Source organism: Gracilinanus agilis, chromosome 2 (assembly GCF_016433145.1).
Source record: "Gracilinanus agilis isolate LMUSP501 chromosome 2, AgileGrace, whole genome shotgun sequence".
Taxonomy (NCBI): domain Eukaryota; kingdom Metazoa; phylum Chordata; class Mammalia; order Didelphimorphia; family Didelphidae; genus Gracilinanus; species Gracilinanus agilis.
This window is the reverse complement of record NC_058131.1, coordinates 193,078,915-193,102,521: the sequence shown is the minus strand read 5'-3', so window position 1 is coordinate 193,102,521 and position 23,607 is coordinate 193,078,915. Positions and strand designations below refer to the sequence as shown.

General features: G+C 37.5%; 1 protein-coding gene across 1 annotated transcript in view; it reads left to right on the top strand.

Moving 5' to 3' along the window:
* The first annotated feature begins 18,755 nt into the window (after positions 1–18,755).
* The window catches only part of KBTBD11 (kelch repeat and BTB domain containing 11), a 39,780-nt gene continuing 34,928 nt past the window's right edge, over positions 18,756–23,607 (top strand). The window contains exon 1 of the mRNA XM_044660921.1: positions 18,756–18,947. The gene's annotated coding sequence lies outside the window, so the exon portion shown is untranslated. The remainder of the gene's footprint in view (positions 18,948–23,607) is intronic.

The following is a 23,607-nucleotide window of genomic DNA, read 5'->3' as shown; positions in this document are numbered from 1 at the left end:
CTTTAGCTTATTTTTTCCTATTTATGATGTGACATTGCAAATTGTCTACTATCGTTCTTGGTTGTGTTTTACAAATGAGTTTATATTCTAACCCAGTGTTGCCCTTGGCTGCTGTCTCTCAGTTTGGCAGGCAGACCAGCTATTTGTTGGCTAAGCCAGTTTCTCTGCATTTTTAAGTACTGGATGCACTTAAGCTTTTGCAGAATATTTTTTGCCTTTCTTTTCTTTTCTTTTTAATCATTATTTGCATATTTAATAGGTCAAGTAGATGTTCATGTTGTTGTATACAGTGTTTTTTTTTATCTTATCTCCTAATTTGATATTGATTTTAACTTTTATTCTTTTTTTTTTTAACCCTAAGTTTCTGTATTAGTTTCAGTTCTATTATCAAGGAGGACTAGGTAATCAGGGTTAAATGACTTTCCCGGGGTCATACAGTTAGGAAGTTTCTGAGGCCAGATTTGAATCTTCTTAACTTCAGGTCTTGGCCCTTTATCCACTGTGCTACCTAATTGCCCCTTTTATCTTTACTCTTAACACTTAATGGTCTGACTACACATATGGCTATTTCTGAAATTATTCCCATAATCACTGTTTTCTATCTTTTAAGATAAAACTAATTTCTCTCTGTGTGTATGTGTATTATTGATGTTTTTAGGTTCTTGCCATGAATGTCTGACTCTCTTCATAAAGAACGTATTCCTAATATTTAAGGATGAGATTTCAGAAAGTCTATAATTATAAAGGCTTCAGACTATATAATTTCCAAGATGTGGGCCACATTTTCCAGCACACATTTTGCCACTGCACTCTGTGCCCATTTTCATACTGAGATCATTCAATATCAGAAGTATAGCTGACTGTTTAAATGATCTGTCATATTTTTCAGGAAATTTCTCCATCGTTGCATTATCTGCAGGAAATATTAATTCGTAATAGGCAATCATTTTCATGGTATTAATTTTGTTTACATTCATCATGAATGTAGCAAGATCCCATAACCAACTGTTGTGAGAGAACCACGAAATTATAGTTAGAAGGCGTTTCAGGGTCCCTCTAGTCCAATCTATACCTGAAGAATTGTCTTTACATCATATCAAACAAATGATTTTTTTAACTCTTATTTGAAAACCTCTAATCAGAGTAGCGGAGCCTATTACCTCCAAAGCCTATTGCCTCCAAAGTCCACTTTTGGACATCTCTAATTATGAAGAAGATTTTCCTTACATCAAGATTAAATTTGCTACTTTGCCACTTCTACCCATCATTCCTAATTCTTTCCTCTGGGTCTAAGCAAGAATAGAACTAATCTGTTATCCATGTGACAGTCTTTCATGTAATTAAAGACATCTGTAATAAGCTTGCATCACCCATCGCCAACCCAGCTACCCCAGGTCTTTTCTTTGTAATCCTAACATTTACAGTTTCTTCAAATAATTTTCATTTGGCATGAATCTCAGGTCTTTAATCAACTTGGTAACTTTCCTTTGACAGTCTCCAGCTTACCATTTTCTTTCCTAAAATGAAGTTTACAGAATTAAATATCTTATTACAAATCTGATCTGTCAAGAGCAGAGTACATCTGGCTCAGCACCTCCTAACTCCTGGATATTATGCCTTTCTTCATGGAGTGTAAGCAAATTAACTTTTTCTCTTGTTACATCATTCTGTTTTCTTGTATTTAGGAGACTTGCAGTCTCCTAAAATTCCCATATCTTCTTTTTTTTAGATGAACTTTTCTCTAAGTGCATCTTACCTATCTTGTATTTGAGAAGCTGATATTTTAATCCAAGTATAAGGCTATATTTTATTTATATAAATATATAAATATATACATATATATATATATACATATACATATAATCTTATTCAGTTTGGCTCAAGGTTCTAACCAATGAATATATTTTTATATAATCTCAGTTGACCAAATTTTTTAGCTATTCTTTCCATCTTTGTGTCACCTCTAAAGTTGACACATGTGCCATAAGTACCGTTATATGTCATTTGTAAAAGAAAAATTAAATAGCACTTGTTAAGTATGGATTCATGGGATACTCTAGTATAGACTTCGTTCCAATATTCCATCAAAACATTGCCAATTATTCCTTGGGTAACATTATTCAACCATTTACAATCTACTTAATTATACAATGATCTATCCCACACTGCTTCTTTTCCAAAGAATCACATGAAAAACTTTGTGCCAAATCTTTACTATGAAGTGTAATAATGAAAATAAATGTAATGTGTAATAATTAAAATGCTACATGAAATATTTAGATTGGTTTTGTTAAATAATATTAGTAAAAATTATTGTGTTCAATATTTCTGAAATTAATTCTTAAGTCACAAGGATGATAGTAGCTTTTAACAATTTAATTTAATATAAATATAGTATAAGAAAGAAATAAGGAAGGAAAGAAGTAGAAAATTGTTTCCTAGCCTACCACCCTAAAGCCTGATCTATAGAATTTTAGCTCACTCCCCAACAAGGTTCTGATCTCTACATGTAAGTCCAGTAGTCCCTTTGGAGCAAGAGTCTTACCAGCCCACAAGGGTGTCTTCTGCCAGAGCCACCAATGCCAAATGGAGTAGAAGAATCAATCCCAGAAAACTCACACCAAAGACTTCTATTTCCTCTAAGGTCTCATCTTTCATAGCCTTTTTTCCACATCACTTCTTGTCTCTCTAAACTGGTCTATCACATCTCAGGTACCAATCAAAGTCTCTCTGACCAAGACCTGTAACCCTTAGTTCTGGGTCATGTTCCTAGGGCTCTTAACTTGTGATGTCTGTTTGGAGCATTCTAGTCCCCCTAATGGGATGGGTCAGACAAGAAGAAAGTTCACAACCCTGGGAGGAAGGGGTTCCATTTAGACAGAAGTGATGACTTTATTTAATTTGATTATATGAATAAGTGAACTCATTTGTTTACCTCTTTAAGGACTATCCGTGAGTCATCCTTCATTTAGCTTCATTTTCTATTAATTTATTGAAAGAATGCCAATATCACCATAGTTCCATTTTTTCCACTAGTATGTTAATCCATTAGACATTGGACAAAGTTTGCACATTATACAATTAGCATTTCTTTTTTTTTTAATTTTAAAATAAATGAGATTTTTTTTAAATAATGAGATTTTTTGTACCTTTTACCTTCTTTTTTGCTACTCTATTATGATGCAGAAAGGAGACCAATGGAACTGAGTGTTATTTAAATTTTTTATTGTTTCCTAGGTGCCATGGTAAAGAGTCTATCACCTAATGGCCAACCTGATGGTGATAAATTTCTCTGTTCTTAGTTAAACCTCTGGACAGCAGACCCAAGGTGTCATCAGAACCATCCTTAAAGCCTGATAGACATGGTAGAACCTGTGCAAGGTTATACTCTACAATCCAGCTCAGTGATGGTTAGTTGTGCCTATAGTATTTGTTTGAAGGGTAAATGGAATGAGCAAGTAGATCTAGAGCTGGATGAACAATCCCTGTTAGCTGTCTCTTTTCTCTTTTAATGTACATAAACCTTACTTCAATAACCTTTTCATAAACCTACTGCTTGTATTATTATTTCCAATAACCTTTGCATGAGAGTTAGAACTATTTGTTTTGTAGTTGTTTGAGAGCAAGTGGACTTTTTTATTCTGAAAAGAGGGAAGAAGGTAAAAAGGAAACTAACTTTGTCATTGATCAGAATCTAAAGTTTTACCCTGGGAAAAGAGTCAAAATGTTCTGAAGTTTAAAAAATAAAATATAGAACTATAGTTGCTAACTATACTTTTTTCTTATCATCTTCATTTTTAGTTTTTTATTTTGGGAAATTCAGAAAGACAAGATTAATTGTCTTATGCTGATGCTTCTCTAATTTTAGTATAATGCTAATAATGACAATGTCCTCATGTAGGTTTGTTTCCTGGACTTTGATTTAGATTTCTTTGGAACTTCTAGAACAGGTCATTTCCCATTAATCACAGGTAACCCGACTAATATATTAGGGGAGTAATGCAGATATAATTTACCTAGGTTTTTAGCAAAGCTTTAGAAAATGCTCTTCTTGTGGATAAGAAGGAGGAATATTAGCTACATCCCAGGACAGGTAGATTAGAATTGCAAGATCCAAAAAATGGTCATTAATGGTTCGGTGTCAGCTGAGAGGGAGGCCTCCAGGTGACTCAAGGATCTTCAGCTTTTCATTATTATTATCAATTTGAATAAACCACATGCTCATCAGATATTTAGATAAAACAAAGGTAATAATTTGGATAAGAGTCAGCATCCACAGAGATCTTACTAATCTAGAGCATTGGGCCGATAAAAACCAGACCCGATAGTAGTCATAAGCGCACAGTCTCACCTTGCCTCTTTCTGTCTTTCAAAGAGGTTGGTCCCGAATCCTGATAGCAATAGCCCATATAAATAGTAAAGTATTACCAGTTCAGAAAATCTACTATCCCCTTCCCTTCCACAAAACAGTTGAGGATGCAACAGGAAGGACAATTTAAGTTAAGTATAAAATAATTAACAGAATGAGTGGGAACTATGATGATCAGTGTTAGAGAACCACACAGAGTATAGTGGAATGGAAAATTTCTGCTGTGGAACTCTCTAGCCTTAGTAAGAATAGCATAATTGTAATGTTTGGAATAAAGCCAATAGAACAAAGAAAAATCAACAGAAAGACTGAAAACAATAACCAAATAATAAAAGCTGCCCACTAGGGCAATATTAGAGACTTGACATAAATTTACAGGCATATTTAATTCACAATCTTTAACATTAGCTGTTCATTATATTGAAAATTCTTTTGACCATCTCTGTCTTTAAAGTGTTCCAGTTCATTCAAATTGCCCCTACTAGGTAAAGCTCAAGTGTTTCAGGTTCTGATTCTGTAAGTCCAACAAAGAGATCTATAAATAAAAAGACAGATTTTTTTCCAATAAGGAAAAGCTCTTGGATATGACATAAAGTAGGATTCTGCACAGAATGGTGCCCCCAAATGTAATGGGGTGATGTGACTTTAAGATCAATATGACAGAAGTTTTGTTCAAGCTCAGTTCAAGAAACAACAGAGTTCATGTTTTGTAAACTCTTGGTGACATTGTTGCTTTGAAAAAGAGCTAGAGATTAAGGAGCTGTAATCTAGCAAAATGAAGAAGGAACTTTTATACAGAAACACAGAAAAGGATTTTCAGTGGAGCCAACTGAAAGACCAGGAGGACACAGGAATCCCTCAAGTAAGTGAAGAGAAATAATTTATCGGGTGCTTCAGTTCAGTGAGTATTATTTTACTGGATCTAAAATTCTTTGTTTTCCTTCAGCATTTGGATTGGTGACTGTTAGATTTTTCAAGTGCTTTGGATTTTGTTCATCATTCGCTCCTTTTCTTTCCTCCCCCCCCCCCCACATTTTCTAAGCATTACTATTCTTATTTGAATATTCAAATCCCTTGATTGGTGGACTCAAGTGTAATTTGTTCATAGGAATTTAAAGAAGTTAGAAGTGCTAATTAGCTCAAATTATCACCCTCTTAAATTATTCTGTTAACAAGATAGAATCCAAGAAGAGGAAAAGATCTTTCCAGCCTGGGGAATTCAGGAGTGAGAATTATGACAAGACAGGAATCCTAGGGAGTTGTATGAGGCACAGAGGGGAAAAAACACACTCAGGTTAGAAGCAAGATTCAAACTTGAGACTTCCTGACTCCAAGGCTATCAGGTATTCACATAGTGTTTCCAGATAGTCTAGAAGAGGTAAAATGTCTCTTAGTTCTATGCATTTATGTTCTCAGTGGATTTAAACTTGCTCAGAAAAATCAGAAGACCTGAATTTGAATTCTAGTTCTTTTAGTAATTACCTGAATGACCTTGGCCACACTCCCTCTCCTATCTAGGTTTCAGTTTCTTATCTGTAAAAGGAGGAGATTGTACCAGGTAATAGATTGCACCTTATAGTTCAAGTTCCTTTGAGATATCCCAGGGGAGGAAAAGGGGAGGGGGTAAAGGCCATAGTATTGCTAGTATGTTCAGATACATTTTATTTTAAACAAACTTAATAGAAGAAAATTCTGATTTATACAAAAGATGATTAGATTATAGATAAGGGGTTAGACCTTAGAGATCATGGAATAGACCCTATCCATGTTTTAGATGAGAAAAATGAGTCACAGAGGGTTTGAGTGGGTTGCTCAAGGGCATGTCTATTCATTGACAAAAAGACTTCAAAATAGGATTTTCCTTCAGATTCCTTTAAAAAGGAACTTTAGTATATTTAGAATATAATCTAATTAATGAATCTTTAAGTTCTTTCAACTTTTTAGAGTTGTATCTAGTAGAGAAGCCTAACTAGACCTCTCTTTCTCACACACTGTTGTTCTTCAATTGCTGATCATTGTTTTAGCTGACATGATTTTTCAAAGAGGTGGTTAAGAAGTGATATGTTGATGCCACTTTATTCACATTTAATTTAAATCTCAAGATCAACCTCAGTGGCTCCCATCAGATTTCAGAAATCTGTATTCCTTTCCATTTCTATAGCAAGTAATGAAAAAAAAAAACACATTATTTGCCCGTATTTACTTACTTTGTATACTTGCTAGCCAGATGAATTAACTTTCATTCTCCTAATTCTATTGCTGCTGATAGTGGTGGGTAGAAATATGAAGAGAAAAAAGAGTGTAGAGCTTTGTCTTTTAAATAAGACATAGTAGGTACTAAACAAACACATGTTGATTTGTCTATTAATAGGGAGGTTATGGGTAGGTTGTATGGAAAAGGAATTTTATGGAAAAATCCAATAAACACCACAACTAAAGAAGAATCACAAATAATTTCAGAATTGGAAAGGGGTACAGGTGTCATCTAGCCCAACCCATACCTGGCCATGAATCATCTCAAAGAATTTTGTCTAAACTCTGCTTGAAGACCTCCTACATAGGGAGAGACTGCTACCTCCAGAGGTAGCTCACCTGCCCAAGTTTGTCTAGCTCTAATTATTAGAAGGTGAGAGAATCATGGATTGAAAGCTAGAAAGATCTTAGAGGTCATCAAGTATAATCACATCATTACATAGATGAGGAAACCGAGACCAAGAGAGGTTAAATAACTGAACAAGTTCACACAGTTTGTAAGTGTCTGAGGTTGGATTTGAACTGACATCTTAGTGACGATGAGTCTAGTGCTTTTTCTGCTGTGCTACATCAAGTCATATCTGTATCCCTGCAATTTCCTCATAGTGCTCTTTATAATATCATCCTGGACCACATGAAACAAGTCAATTCCTTTTTTATTTGACAGTCAGTCAAATATGGGAGGGTAGTCATTGCCTTCTTTAAGCCTTCTCTAGGCAAAACCCCAAATCTCCTGCATTCTGAATTACCAAAATGTTCTTACCATCCATTCTTTGCATCACCACCATCTATTTGATTCCTGATGCTCAGCCATAAGAGATAATTCATTGGTTAAAAATGTTAAGAGGGGTAACTAGGTATCACAGTGGGTAGAATTAGGAGTTGGGAAGACCTGGGTTCAAATTTGAGCCTCAGCCTCTTCCTAGCTGTGTGACCTTGGGCATGTTAATTAACCTCAATTGCCTAGCCCTTGTTGCTCTTCTGCTTTAGAATTGATGGCAAAGGGGACAGCTGGGTAGCTCAGTGGATTGAGAGCCAGACCTAGAGACGGGAGGTCCTAGGTTCAAATCTGGCCTCAGACACTTCCTAGCTGTGTGACCCTGGGCAAGTCACTTGATCCCCATTGCCTAACCCTTACCACTCTTCTGCCTTGGAGCCAATACACAGTATTGACTCCAAGACGGAAGGTAAGGGTTTAAAAAAAAAAAGAATTGATGGCAAAACAGAAGGTAAGGGTTGTTTTTTTAAGTGCTAAGAGCTTAGCAGAGCATTCTTAAGAAGATGGGAAAGACAGTGTAGGGATAAAATGTAGAATAAGAAGAGTGTGTTCAGGGAGGATGGAAACAATGGAGGAAGAAAGCAGGAAGTACAGGACTAACTGAGATCAAATTTTGAGGTTCAGCCCACCCACAGCATTCTTACCTCCCTTCTTCAGCTCTCCCATCCCAACCCCCTACAAGGGGCTAAAACAACCTCTGGTTATTGGGAGTAGCAGAGGAAGCCTGTAGCCTGGGGATGGGGCACACAGTTCATTGGAGCCAAGTTGCAGCTGTGTCCTTTATATTTAGTTTCTTTGTCAGCAAAAAAGAACTGACTGAATTCATATGGTTGTTTTGAGGAAAAACTGTGAGGCTGGCTTAAGGAAATGTTAGTGTGCTAATCAGAGTCCCACACCTATATAAATACAAAACAAAGACACCCATATGTTGGAAATTTCATTTTTAAACCATCCAAGGAAAACCATCCAAGATCTGACTATTTGTACTCTCGCTCTCTTTTTTGAAAGTTACTTCCTGGATACCTGGCAAATTATAGCTTTTTAATACCACAAAGTAACAGGAAAGAGGTTAATCCATGTTGTTGGGATACATGAGGTTTTTTTGGCAAGCTGCTCATTTTCAGAACATATTCAATGGAATATTTTTTTCTACTCACTTTCAAAAGTTAAAATCAAAAGAAGCTGCATTTTGACAGTGCATTGTCTAACTGAACAACACCACCTCTTAAGTAATGTTGGGAAATACTGGGCCAGGGAAGAAATTCTAGCTGGGCTACACTCCGGTGCACTGAGGTTACTGCAAGGGCATGGGAAAGCACCTGATTTTCTAACACACAAATGAATGATATAACAAGTCCTAGTATAATTATCATCAAGCACGTATGCTTTGTATCAAAGATATACATTCCTAAAACTGACTGCAACCAGGATATAATTTCCTCTAATGAATGTCTGTTTCACATAGACTATTTTCTGGCTACTTAGTCACAAAAACGATGACTTTAATATGGTGATTTTTATAAAAGCAATTTAATGTAGCAGAAAGCATGCTGAACCTGGAGTCCGACTCCAACACATAATAATTATATGATCATAAGTAATTGTCTTTCTATACTTCAAATCCCTCATCTGCCAAATAAGGAATTGCATTTGGTCACCTCTAAAGTCTCTTCCAGGTCTAAATCTATGATCCTAGGACTTTTATTAAGTCCTCAATATCTCTGTGCTTCAGTTTCTTAACTTATAAACATGTGTATAATAATACTCATATTACTGATCTCAAAGGGTTGTAAGGAAAATGTCTTGTTAATCTGAACTCATAGAATCGAATACAAAAGGCACTGATAAATAGTTGACTATGCATAGGGTCTTATGCTAGGTGCTAAGGATAAAAGAGAATACACAAAATACTATCTGCCTTTGAGGAACTTAAATTTTTACTGGAAGGGTGCAACATATAAAAATGTAAGTAGATAAATATTATATAAATGTGTGCTTTATTACTAGTGGGAAACAGCAGAATAGTGGGCAAATTTTTTATTTCTAATTCTAGACTTCCTTCTTTATTTAACCCTTCAAGGTTAGAAATTAACAATTGTATATATGCAAATAGTATATAGCAAAAGTTGTTACTATTACATTTTTTAAATGCCTTTGTTTTGAACTAATTGTGTCTTCTGGCTGACTCAGGAAAATGAAGCATACCAGAGTGGGCTTGTAGATATTATTTTTTTTAAACCCTTAACTTCTGTGTATTGGCTCATAGGTGGAAGAGTGGTAAGGGTGGGCAATAGGGGTCAAGTGACTTGCCCAGGGTCACACAGCTGGGAAGTGGCTGAGGCCGGATTTGAACCTAGGACCTCCTGTCTCTAGGCCCGACTCTCAATTCACTGAGCTACCCAGGTGCCCCTGTACATATTATTTTGACTGGATGTGGACTTGAATCTAGGGTCACTATTTTGAGTGCATCATATGTTATAGTTGAATAAAAAAATGTTCACTTTTGAAGAGGTGTCTTTAAAAAGCCTCTGTGCCAGCCTTTAGAGTTATGTTTCCAAATTGCATTATATTGTTCACCTCCAAAAGGGCTTCACTCTTAGCTTCCCACTAGAGCCTAAACGGTGAAAAGCACCTTCTTTCTGGAACCAGAGGACTTTAGTGGATATCCCACATTTTATACTACTAACTTAATCAAGTTATTAACCTTACTGGACCTCAGTTTCCTCATCAGAAACATGAGGCGAATGAATGACAAGACCTCTGAGATCCCTTCCAAATCTATGAACTATAATTCTAAGGCAGGATTTGATTGAACTACAGGTAGCCCTGAGAAAACCACCTGTGAGTCTTTGATCCAGAAATTTCTCATCGTGACAGGAAGGTGGTATATAGTACGAGAGGCATGCATTAGGAACACGGTATAATTGTAGCATGGGACTTGTTTCTAAGTAAGGTAATGAATGCCTATACCCTGGTTTTGTGCCTCTAAGATTTTCAAGGAGTATTATTAAGTTTTCAAAAAGTTCTTAGAGCAAGATAAATTTTCCTTCAAGTATTAAACATGTCTCAAAGAAATCCCCTCATTTTCTTCTCTTTTTTTTTCCAGTGGGTGAGGCCAATGGAATGTTGTGAAATCAAATGAACAATAATAGGATATGGTAACTCTAAATAAGTTTTGGAACCACTCCCTAGTGCATTTACTTTTTAGTAAATTTTAAGCAATGTTTCTTCTAACTATAAGACTGCTGTGTACAGTAGATACAGAAAGATCTATGCCCTGTCAAATAAGTCTACACCCCTAAGTCTTGAGGAAGCTTGTAACATAGGATTTAAAGTCAGAAAAATCCTTATTGGTCACCTAGTTTAACCCGCTCATTGTCAAGAAAAGGAAACAGGTCCAGGGACTGTGGACTATATTTATAAGTGACTACCCAAAAGTTAGAGACAGCAAATAGAAGCATCCCAATACATCGAATCAATCAACTAACTTTGTACCAAATATTGCATTGCTTGCTGAGGATGAAAATTCAGAAAGGAGACACTTCCTGAACTTGAGTAATTTATATTCTACAGAGAAGATAAAAAAGATTCATAGAGTGGTAAATACAAGAAGTATGTAATATAAATACAAAAACCTGGGGGTTGGAGAAAGGAGCATGAGCAACTGAGAGAATGAAGAAAGACCTGCTGAGGGAGATGGCACTTGAGCTGAGTCTTGAAGGGGAGCTGGAGGGTCCAAAGGGTGCAATTAAAGATGGCGAATATTCTAGACCCAGGAGATTTTGTTTCCTATATATTTTTTTCTCTGTTGCTACTTGTCTTTGTTCACTGTAGCTTTTCTGCAGAAAAGAAGGAAAAATCATTTATTATTGTTTGTTTACTATATGCCAATATTATGCTAAGTGTTTTAGCCTGAGAAGTAGATGCTATTATTGTCTCCATTTTACAGATGAGGAAACTGAGGCAAACGGCTTTCCAAGGATTACATGTCTAATAAATGTTTGAGCCTAAATATAAACTCAGGTTTTGGGAACTTCAAGTCTAGCACTCTATCCCTTGGGCCTCCTAACTGCTATATTTATATCCAATATGCTAGAGTATTCCCTCTAGGTTCTTTTATATTTTGTGGGTATCAGTGAAAACTTTGGGCTTCATATATTTCCTCATGATATTCCACCACTTCTTGAATATGTCATAGAAAATGGATTGAAGGTAATTTGAGAGAGGAAGGTCGCAGAAGCCGAGGGGATGGAATTTGAGCTGAGTCTTACAAGAAGCCAGAAAAAGTTAGAAATGGAGGTTAAGAATGGAGGATATTATAGGCATGGGAGATAGTCAGTGCAATGGCAAAAAGTGGCTGATGCTAGTAATAGCAAACAGACCATGGGGTTGGAATCATACGGAATGTGGAAGGAAGGTAATGAGTAACAATACTAGCAATGCAAAAAGGGGTCAGGTTGTGATAGAGGATATTATATTTAACTGTGGAAGTAATAGGGAGTCACTGAAGTTTACTAAGTAAGGAAATGGCACCAAATTTACATGGTTTTGTAAAAATATATGCTATGTAGACACACTGAACCAGCCTGGTAGGTCACTAGATAACTGGTTTTGGTGGTAGGAAACTTCATAGCAATTAAGATTGTTGAAAAAGAATGGGTGAAAGAGTTAAATTAATTTTTATGTGAAAATAAATGGAGAGATATAAGAATTTTAATCTATTTTGAAACTATATTGGGAATCACTTAAGTGTGTAGCTAAGTAAATGAAATTTATTATCATTATTACTATTTTTATCAATCAACTAGTGTTTTCTAAGTGCTTTATATATGTCAGGCACTATACTGAGCATGCAGGATACAAAAGAATAAATGAAACAATCCCTACCTTTAAGAAACGTATATTCTATCAGGAGAAACAGAGACATACAATTATAGAAGATATAGGTGATAGGGTGTGGACTTAGGGTTTCATTGATATAGGGAATTCTTGATTGAAGAAATTTGCTTAACCAAGCACATAAATACTTTCTCTGCAATTTAATTATAAATTATTTTTTGTAGTCTTAGAGAGTTTTCTGGAGCACTGAGAAGTTAAGTAACTTGCTCAGGTCACACAGCCAGTGTCAGAGGCTAGACTTGAACCCTAGTATTCCTGGTACTGAGCCAAGCTCTCTATCTACTATACTTATACTAATTTCATTTATAAACTATATGGACTATTAATAAAAGATAATTTCAATGGGAGGGACTACTAGCAGTTTGGATGGGCAGTTTAGAAAGGCCTCACAGATTATCAAATATCAATTTGAGCTGAGAGAGAATTAATTAGAGTTGACAACAAATTGGATATGGGGGAAGAAGGGTGAAGGGGAAAGAGAAGGGGAAAAAAAAAACATTTATATCCTGCCCATTGTGGCCCCTGGCACTGTGCTAAGTGCTTTACAAATTTCATTTGGTCCTCAAAACAACCTTTAGGTTGGTTAGGTACTATTATCATTTTTAATTTAAAGTAGAAGAAACTAAGGAAAAGAGAAGCTAAGTGACTTTTCCTGGGCCACAGAGTTAGTAAGTGTCTGGATAGGATTTGAACTGAAGTCTTATTGACTTAGGCCCAGTGTCACTTAGCTGCTGAGAAAGAAAATACCTAAATTGCAAATCTGAGTGACTGGGAGCCTGGTTGTATTCTATATAGTAATAGGGTATTGTTACAGTAATAGTTTGGCAATATAATATAGTTTGGAAAAGGGGACACTTGAGGAAAGGAGAATAACTTCAATTTAACTCCAGTTTAAAATTGAGACATCTGTTTTGTGAGGTTTACTAAGCAGATGGAAATGTAAGTCTGGAGGTGAGGAAAGAGGTTAGGGCAGGACAAATAGACCTAAGAATCATCTGCATAGAGATGCTAATTGAATTCATGGGAGTAAGGGAGATCATCATATGAAAAAGTAGAGAGGGAAAAAAAAAGAGGACCCAGGAGAGAGCCTTGGTGATCCTCACTTTTAGCTGGCACAACCTGATGAAGATCCAGCAAAAGGGACCAGGAAGGAGTAGTCACACAGGTAGGAAGTGAACCAAGAGGGAGAGCATTGTTATGAAAACTTAAAAGGTAATATCCAGGAATAGAGGATGATTAACAGTGTTAAAAGCTGCAAAGAGGCCAAGAAGGATAAAAATTGAAGAGAAGCTATCTGACTTGACAATGATGGGATCATTGGTAATGTGAGAGTTAACTGAATGATGAAGTTGGAGAACTAAGAAAAGAGTGAAGGGAAAGGAAGTAAAACTCTCAAAGAGTTTAACTACAAAAGGTAAGAGAGATACAGGAAGGTAGATAATGGGGACAGATAAATCAAATGAGGGTATTTTAAGACTAGGGAGACATGGGGGCAGCTAGGTGACTCAGTGGATTAAAAGCCAGTCCTAGAGATGAGAGGTCCTGGGTTTAAATCTGGCTTCAGACACTTCCTAGCAAGTCATTTAATCCAATTGTGTAGCTCTTATCACTCTTCTAAGGGAACTGATATTTAATATCAATTCTAAGGCAGAAGGTAAGGGTTAAAAAAAGTAGACAAATGGAGATTGAAGATAAGTGAGAGAATGGAGATGATAGATGGGCCAATCTATTGGAGAGAGTGGGGTGGAATAGAATCATTTGTACATGTTTGCCTCATCAGGAGAAGGGCCATATCATGTATGAAAGGCAAATGAGAATGATGTGAGATAAGTAAGGGAAAAGAGGGAGCTCTCTATGAAGGTTCTCAAAACAAGGCAAGGATCTGAGTTGCTAAGGTTATGAGAAGGGGTGTCATAAGAGGTTTAGAAAAGTATAAAATAGTTTGGAAAAGCCATTGTGGTGAGTAGGACAGTCAATTAATTAGAGAGGTATGAAGGCAGCAGCTAGGTGGTGAAGGGTATAGAGTGCTGGGTTTAGAGTCAGGAAGACTCAACTTCTTGAGTTCAAAACTGGCCTCAGATACTTACAACCTGTATGCGTATTGAAGTTCCTTAGGAAGAAGGCAAGAGTTAGGGAAGGAAAGACCATGAGCCAGGCGCTATACTCGTTGAGGAAGCAATGAAAGTGTTCTGGATGTCTGCAGATAATAATAATGACCAGAATTTTGATTAACATTTACTATTGTTACATTTATTATTGTTATTGGTTTATTTTGAAGAGGATCAATGATGAGGATGGAGTGATGTCTTGACTTACACGTGAGTTGGATTTAAGTGAGGCAGAGTTGCACAAAGTGGTCAGCCTCACTCTCTCTTCCAAAATCTTCAAAGTTCTGTGGCAAGACAAAATTCAGGATGATTGGCTATTGTGGAGAATGAAGTGAGTGACCTTGGCATCATTGATGTTTGATCAACCTCTAAGTGCTCCACAGACTCTGCTTCAGCTATTTTCATGGCCACTGGAGTGAACTGTTATCATCTTCTGGGGGAAGTCTTTCCATGCTTGGGGTATAGATATCCCTAACATCAACAGATCTGAGGTCAGTTGTTTACCCTCAACTTGGTTTAGTCTGTTTGCCAAGATGGTTTTACTGGAGTATGACAGCTTCACATGTTACAACTTCTTGGAGTCACAGGTGAGAGTTAGGTTAAAGGTGAAAACCAAAGGTGGATGAGCATCCCTGAAAAAAGGCTCAATAATCCCTCATACCAGAGGTACCAGTCCTCCCTGAACACCGATACATCCTTAAATGAACCTCAAAGGTGGAGAGGTTATTGAACAGCAATGGTAGAGGGAGTCTGGAAGTGATAAAGGGAAACAAGAAATATTCTGACCCCTTACCACAATCAGTGGTTAAAGGTATGAATGAAAGAAACTAGTGTTGGAATGGGAAGATTCAAAGTTTAATACAAGTCAATCCCTTCTCTGCCTTTTCTACCATAAACAATGCCAACAAAACCCCTTCTTCCATTAGAGATATGAAGTTTTCATATTTTTTTTTAAAAATGATTCATCTACACCAGATTATTAATCTTTCTTGTATGTAATGGATGGACTTCTTTTGGAGTCTGATAAATTCACTGGTTGTCCTCTCAGAATAATGTTTTTAAATGCATAAAATAATGTATTTAAGATTACAAAGGAAGTCAAAGATAAAATTTTTAGATTTGAAATAAAGATGTAATTTTTCTGATCCACATTTACAGACTCTTTAAAATCTACCCATGGACCCATATGGAGTCTGTAAAACCTAGGTTAAGAACTTCTGATCTATGTAATTGCTTGAGTTTCTGCTTAGAAAGATGACTGAAGACCTGAGTCTATAGATTGCTGATTTTTTATGGAATGGGGCTGTTCTGAAAGACAGAATATTGAATTTGGACAAGCCTGGGAGGTATTTGGTTGAAAAAGTTCATGAATGGCAAATACACACACACTCCCAAAGACTGTAGGGATGGTTTACTGTGACTAGGAGAAACTGATCATTAATAAACCACAAAAATGGCTAAGAATAACAAGTCAACAAATATGTTCCAGTCTTGATTGAGGTAGAAATCCTATAGAAAACAATTGTGCTAGATTAGAATCTAACAGCATTCTGAACTGCAGATTTTTCAGGAAGCTCACTCACTCTTTTGGGGCTTGTTAGAAGGATGCTATCTTCTGCATTGCCCAGCTCCTTCTTATTCACAATTTAGTAGTCATAGAGTTTCTGTATTATGAAATTTCTTTTTCAAAGGTGGTGATGATCATCAAATATCCACTTAAAGTTTATAAAGCCTTTTATGTACATTATTTCATTTGATCCTCACAAAAACTATACGAGTATCGTCACCCTTATTTTACAGATGAGGAAACTGAGGCTATGAGTTGTGAGTGACTTGACCAGGATTGCACAGCTATTAAGTGTTTGAGATGTGATTTCTGGCTCCAGGTTCATTGTGTTATATTTCACCTCACACAAGCTTTTACATGCTAGAGCACATTAGTTTTTTTTCAGATCCTATAATAAGATACATAATATATTTCTACTAAACGTTACCTAGGTGGTACAGTGGACAGAACACTGGGTTTGAAGTCAGGAAGATCTGATTTCGAATCCAGCTGCAGACACTTCCTAGCTTTGTAACTCTGGGCAAGTAGCTTAATTCCCATTTGCCCTGGTTCATCATCTGTAAAATGGAGACATACTGGAGAAGGAAATGACAAACCACTCTAGTATATTTCTCAAGAAAACTCCATGAACAAATCCATGGGGTCATGAAGAGTCAAACATAACAACGAATATACCACCTGTCTCAAACTTCCAAAATAATACAATGATATTTTACTTATTCATATTCCCATATTCCTCAGGATCTCTTATTTAGAACTCAAAGAAATATTTTTTGTTCAGTTGTTTTTTTCAGTTGTGTCCAATTCTTTGTGACCCTATTTAGGGTTTTCTTGGCAAAGATACTGGAGTTGTTTGCCATTTCCTCCTCCAATTCATTTGACAGATGAGAATACTGAAGCAAAACAGGGTTAAGTGACTTGGTCAGGGTGACACAGTTAGCAAGTGTGTGACTTTCCATTGGAATTCAGATTTTCCTGACTCCTGGACTGGAGCTCTATCCACTGTCAACTGGATACTGAGAGGGATATTAGAAATAACTATACTAAATCTATTCCTTACAATTTGCAAAGGAGGAAACTGAGGTCTGGGGAAGTTTAGTGATTTGTCCAAAGCCACTTAGTCCTAAAGGGCAGAAATGAAATGTGAACTTGGGTCCTCTGAATCCTGCTGATTTATCACAATCCCATGTTGCTTCTTTTCCAATTGCTTGAAAGTTTTTTATGAAACAATCTAAAGATCATGCAGTTCCCATTCAGCTTATTATGTTATAAGCATGTCTAAAAAATGTCATTAAGCCTCTAAAACTTCCAGAAAAACTCCCTTGATTCCAGAGAGGGTTAAATGCAACAAAAGAGCATAATGGGGATATATGGGTGAGTGGGTGTGTGTGAAGCCTTGGAAGTGAAATGCACGCTGGCTTCTCACTGCTGTGTGTACAGTAAGTAGGTGGAATTAAACAAAGGAATTCCCAGCCCCCTTTAATCTAAACATCTGACCCCAAGTGCATCACACAGTCGTCAACGAGCGGAGGAAGGCAATTCAGCCATTTCTTTGCACGGTGTGCACCCAGCTGGGGGAAAGTTCTACCTCCCCCACTCTGCACCAATCCATCTGGATATGTGAATGGTTGTTAAGCACGGGGGCGCCTGATGTAGCTGTTCCACTCCCTCTGCCCTCATACTGTCTACAGGTTGGCAGTTTAGCTCGGCAGACCGAGAACGCTAAAACCTGGACTTGAGGATGCGAGGATGCCATGGTAGAACGTGAACGCAAGTCCCTCTGGATGGTGGACCACATGCCTGGGTGGGGATGGTGACCGGAGTGCTGTGGCTATCAGGGAAAAGACCTTCATGGAAGGGCTATAGGAGTGAGGTAAGGGGCTGTAAGTGATTGAATTCACCGGACCTGAGTCACGGCAACCCCAAGAATGTGCCTTCGTCTGATTTACAAATAGGGCTGAAGATGGGCAGTGGAGACAGACATGTAGACAGAAAATTGCCCACCTCTACTCCCTTTTCGCTGTTTTTTTTTTTTTGTTGTTGTTTTTTTTTTTGGCCTGTGCATGCTCAGGAATTAAATAAACTACGTGAAGGCAGCTTCGATTTCCCAAGGGATTTAGTGTGAGAGGAGTTTGGGATTCTCAAAATAATAGGTAAAAAGGTGATTTATTTTTTAAGTAGGAATTCTGGGGAGGGAAATAAGAAAACTGAACTACAAAGGGCACTGGGCAAAGAATACCATCATCAGTCTGATTTTTTCCCCCTTCCTGTCTTGGAATGAATAAACTAATCCCACATGCCCAAGGCTCCGGAGCAAACAAGTTGCTCTCGCCACCCACAGAGTCTACTGTTCTAGGAATGGACACTGGCTCCTACCCACCCCCAGCTACGTCAAAATCCCTAAGGGATCTTGTCTCCTTGCGGGGGGGGGGGGGAGTGAGGGGGATGCCCCATTTCTCCCATTGCCTTCTCCGCCTTCTCCTGTTGCTTTGCCAATATCTCTACAAACAGAGCCGACTCAGGAGGCCTGGGTTGCATGTTAATCACCCTGCTCAGTGGAAGGCTCCCCAGTGGAGAAGAACATAGGTGGAGCTTGATAAATATCGGTAGCACTGTAGCGCTTCCATCTGCGGCTCCAGCCAGCTCATTTCTTATTCTCTCTCTCTCTCCCCCCTTCCCCTCCTTGCCCTTTTCAGAGGCAGTTCCTCTTTGAAGCCCTCAGTCTAGCATCTCCCTCTCTCTGTTCCCTTTTAGCCAGAGCTAAAACCCGGAGAAGCGGAGTCTACATAGTGCAACTCTTATGTGAGCTGGGCATGCTCAGAAGCAGGGGGCTGGTTTGGGTCCGAACTCGGAGCGAAGGTTCTTCAGCTCGGGGCTAGAGCGGGAGTGCCCCGGGAGCCTTGGAGTGCCTTAGAGGAGAAGATCCCACTTTACTCATGTAGGCGTGGCCCACGCTTCTCTTGAGACCGAGAGGTGAGTACCGATCTCTCGGCGGGATCCCCCAACCTCAGGCCACTGACAAGCAGCATCTCCCACTGACAAGCAGGAGCATCCTACAGGTCCAAACAACCGTGTGTATGCGTGCGTGCATGCGCGTGTGAATGTGTAAAAACACTTTATCGCTCGTAGGTAAAGGAATTAGTCTAGTCTGAGCATCAGTTGCCATATTTTGGCAGGGTCTCAGGTCCAATTCTGCCCGTAATTGGGGGGTGGGGGTGGCGGAGTGGAGTGGGGAGGACGGTCATTTAGAATCTTATTGTTGCTTTACCAGCTTAATGCTGAACATGTTTTCTGGACCACTGTCCAATGTAAAAATGCTTTACAGATGGGAATTAGAACACATATGTGCTTCTGCATAGCCTATTTGGAGGTTTGTTTTGTTTATATATTAATAAAAATGTAATCCCTTAACAACAACAAACGGAGGGTGGAGGTTGCTCCTTGAATTTGGCCTCCAAGAAAGATTCATTTGCTAGAGGTCCTTCCAGAGACTTGGATCGGTGTCAGTTTTAATCATGCTCTTCTCTTCCATCAGATCCAATTAATCCACCTCACTGACTGCCAGCCTGTTCAGGGAGCCCAGAACACTACTGAGCATGCTCCTGGGCGTCTGACTCCCTTGATCTCTTTTTCTCTTACACATATATACTCATACACATGCACAGAAAGCGCAGCCATGCTCTCTACCTTCAGCTCCACACTCCTGTGTTTACTTTGCCACTGTCTTACTATAAACCCCATAGCTTAAGTCTTGGGATCAGATCTATAGATATACCATCATACATTGTTTATTTTCATTAAATCTTTGCCCAGCTGACTAAGCAAAGTGTGGCAGTAAATCACATAACCGTGGTATTAAGAATCCTGGATCAGTTGTATTGTTTCACTCGCAGGCTGGCTTACATCATTGTAGAGGATGATTAAAAGGCAACTCAAAATAGGAACATTGAAACAAAGACTTTGAAACACCTAGGCTGCCTCAAACTATCAACTTACAGACACCTACAGTAGTGTGTTGAAAATCAGCCTCCCAGGGAACATTTTAAAACCAGCTCCATTTACTGGACTGCTAGTCCCCAACCCAATGGCTACTATAGTAAAACACTTCTTCCAGTCCTATAATGCTCTGATTCTATCTACCATTATAGAAGCCTTCTTCCCCTTTCATTAGGCACTGAACCAGCTACCTGGACAGATTGTTCCACTATGAATATATGTCCTAAATACATTTCAAAGAGATATTTTAAAAGTTTCTATCAGTGTCTCAGATTTCTGCAAAACCAGACACCCTAACTTTCCTCATTTTTGCCTCTTCCTGCCTTTCTTCCTCGGAATATTTTTCAGGAGGACAAGATGAAAGATGTGTAATACAAGCTATATTTTCGCTGAACCCATTAAGGCTTAGTAATGACAAGTTTTAAAGTACCTACCCATCCTCTCTACCTCAAAGCATAAGGGGAGTGAAGAGTTCACTCTGTTCTATGTTTATTCTCACCCTACCCCCATTTCCCATTAAATGGCAGTTATTCACTGTCTAATTAGTAAATCTTAATGAACATCAATGAAGCCCTTCAGCCCTTTATCCAAAGCTAATAATGTCCTATTATTAGAACTTCCCCACCCTCTCTCCCCCTTAACACCCCCACCTACATCCTGATATAGAAACAAGGATCTTGCTTTGTGATCAGATCTATTTCCTGCACAATCTTTTGTCCTTGCAAATACAATTGCCAGACTGACTTCCTTACACTCTCTTTCAGAAGGGAGTTACATGTAAACACACCCATATATCTATATAAATATATACATGGGTGTATATATGGATATCTACATCTATATGAAATGTGTGTAAGTATAGAACTAGATAAAGTTTTTAGTGAGAAAAAACCTGGAGCTTTAAATACATGTTTCATAGTTATTTGATGACCACACTTGGCATAATGAGGAATTCAAATTAAGGAGAACAGTTATAACATTTAAGGCAATTTGGGGTTTAGGAAGGAAAAGAAAAACACTTCATGTAATAGGTCTACAGTAAAACTCATCAATGGGACATTATTCTGTCAAAGAAATTCTTCAATATTCTAAAAATCTTTTAATAACACTATACCAAAAAATAGGTGAATCCCAGGAATAATGTTATAATATTGATCTCCTTTTCAATCTTGATTGAATCCATATTGATTGATTTCTTTTTCTGAAAGCTAGTGAGTATTTAAATGAGAAAACCTCTCCCCAGTATGCTACCCTTTCTATACCATAGCCATTTCCAACTCCAACACCCAGTTAATGGCCTTGGATCAGAATGGCAGAAAGATTTTTATTAATGTAGTAATTCATCTTCCACTTCATTCTTCCATTCAACAGATGTTTATTAAGCATCTACTACGTGCATATCATTGTGCTAGGATGATATACAAAACTTGTTCCCGTCCTTGGGGAACTTCTATTCTCTTTTAAGATTTTCTGATCTTACTTCAATCTCTTTAGACAAGTCTGATAGGTATGTTGTTGTCAGTCACTTTTCAGTCCTGTCCAACTCTTCATGATTCCCTTTTGCGCTTTTCTTGACATAGATACTTGAGTGACTTGCCATTTCCTTCGCCTCATTTTTCAGATGAGGAAACTGAAGCAAATAGGGTTAAGTAACTTGTTAAGGATCACACAGCTAGGAAGTATCTGAGACCAGATTTAAATTCAAGAAGCTGTCTTTTAGACTCAAAGTCTAGGCACTCTGTGAAGTGAAATGGTCTGGTCTCAGATCTGGCTTCAAGTCCTATCTCTGATATTAGTTATGCATGAGACCATTGCTATGTCATCTGATATTTTTTAGCTTCAATTTCCTTATCAACAAATTGGTTATATGATGCTTGTTCAATTTAAGTATAGGGCTTGTGGTGAGGAAAGGACTTCATGTGCTAGAGATGAAAGAACATTGGGTCTGGTATCAAAGGATTTGTATTCAAAAGCTGACTCTTCTATCTGTATGCCCTTGGAAAAGTCAATTGACATTTGTGCGCTTTAGTTTTTTTACTTGTAAAATAAATGGGTTGGACTGTATGATTTCTAAGGTATAGAGTGGCTCTCTATATATGACCCAAGTATTAAAGAGGTATGTAAATTTGAACCATTTTCCAAACCAAATAATTATATGCACAGATATTCCTTTTGTTAAAACTTTAAATATCCTTTTCTTCTCCATTTCTTCCTTTTTAAAATGAAGGGATTAGGCTAGATAACCTCCAAGTCCTTTCCAGCTTTGTCTATGATCTGATGATGCTCAAAATGAGGACTGCCTTATAAAATCTGGGATGGAGAGTCACCATTTACTGAGCTGCCAGAGTTGCCAATTGTATTGTACTGATTAGAGTAAACAAAAGTATCTCTAGGCAAGTCCAGAGGATACAACACAGCATTACAGAACTCTCAAGAGTTAGAAAGAACCCCAGAAGTCATCTTGTCCAATTTGTACCTGATGAGAAAACTGTCTTTGACATCCCACTTCCTTTTACCCATCCCCCAAAAAAGAACAAAACAGACTACAAATGACATGAGATCCTGCCTAGTTTAGGTTCATCCAGAATCATACTTTCTTGTTTTTCTAGTGCCTGCAGCACACATTGCTCAGTAATAACAATAGCAGCACAGTGAATCTGGAATTAATTAGACAGCTGCAATATCATGAAGGCTTTTAGAACCAATGGGAATAATCACTGGGGTGGAATGTTGCCCTTGGCCTTATAGGTATAGTTAATTCATCATTGTATAGATTATAGGTCAATCACATCTCATAGTGATTCATTGGACAAGATTATTTGTCTCTTTTTGGAAGATAGTCATTCATTGTTCCTCAGACTCTCAGTAGAGGTCTCCTTTGCTGGTTTCTTCATGAGCAGCTCATCTAAGAAAACATTCTGAATTGGTTTTCACATTCCAGCTAAATGATGTTGGTGATTATGATGATACACAAACATTTTTGAGATAGTTAACAATGTAAAGCAGTTTGTAAAATAAAAAAAAAAAACAACATAAATTTTGTTCTTTGACATTTGCCCAGCTTCATGCAAAGAATTAAATAAGATGGTCCACTGGAAATCAAAGTTCTGATTGTTTATTTCTTTTTGCCATTTTGGTTGAAATAATAAAACTGCAACAAAAAGGAATTTGTTTATTTAAATTAAAGGTTTCTCTTCTTAAATGAATAAAACTTAAATGAAATCAAGTATAGACCACATAAGAGCACAAATAGCATGCTTTATTATAAATAACTATATACATATGTAATATTTATCTTTAAATTAATTTACTCTTCTTTGGGGAAAAATTTGAACTTCAGGAATTTAAGAAGTAGTATATATAGTAGTACATATTTTTAGAGCTAGAATCAAAGAATCCTAGAGTTAAAGAGAAAATCAATAGCCTCACATAAAACTATTGCCCCATTCAACATCTCTCAATTAACCAGTCAATCAACAAACATTTATTAAGTACTCACTATCTGCTGGACACTGAATTAAGTCCTGGGGAAACAAAGAAAAAAGCAAAAACAGCTTCTGCCAGAGGCCAGATTTGAACTCAGGAAGATGGGAAAGTCATTTGTTTCTTTTTCCTTCCTTCCTTCCTTCCTTCTTTC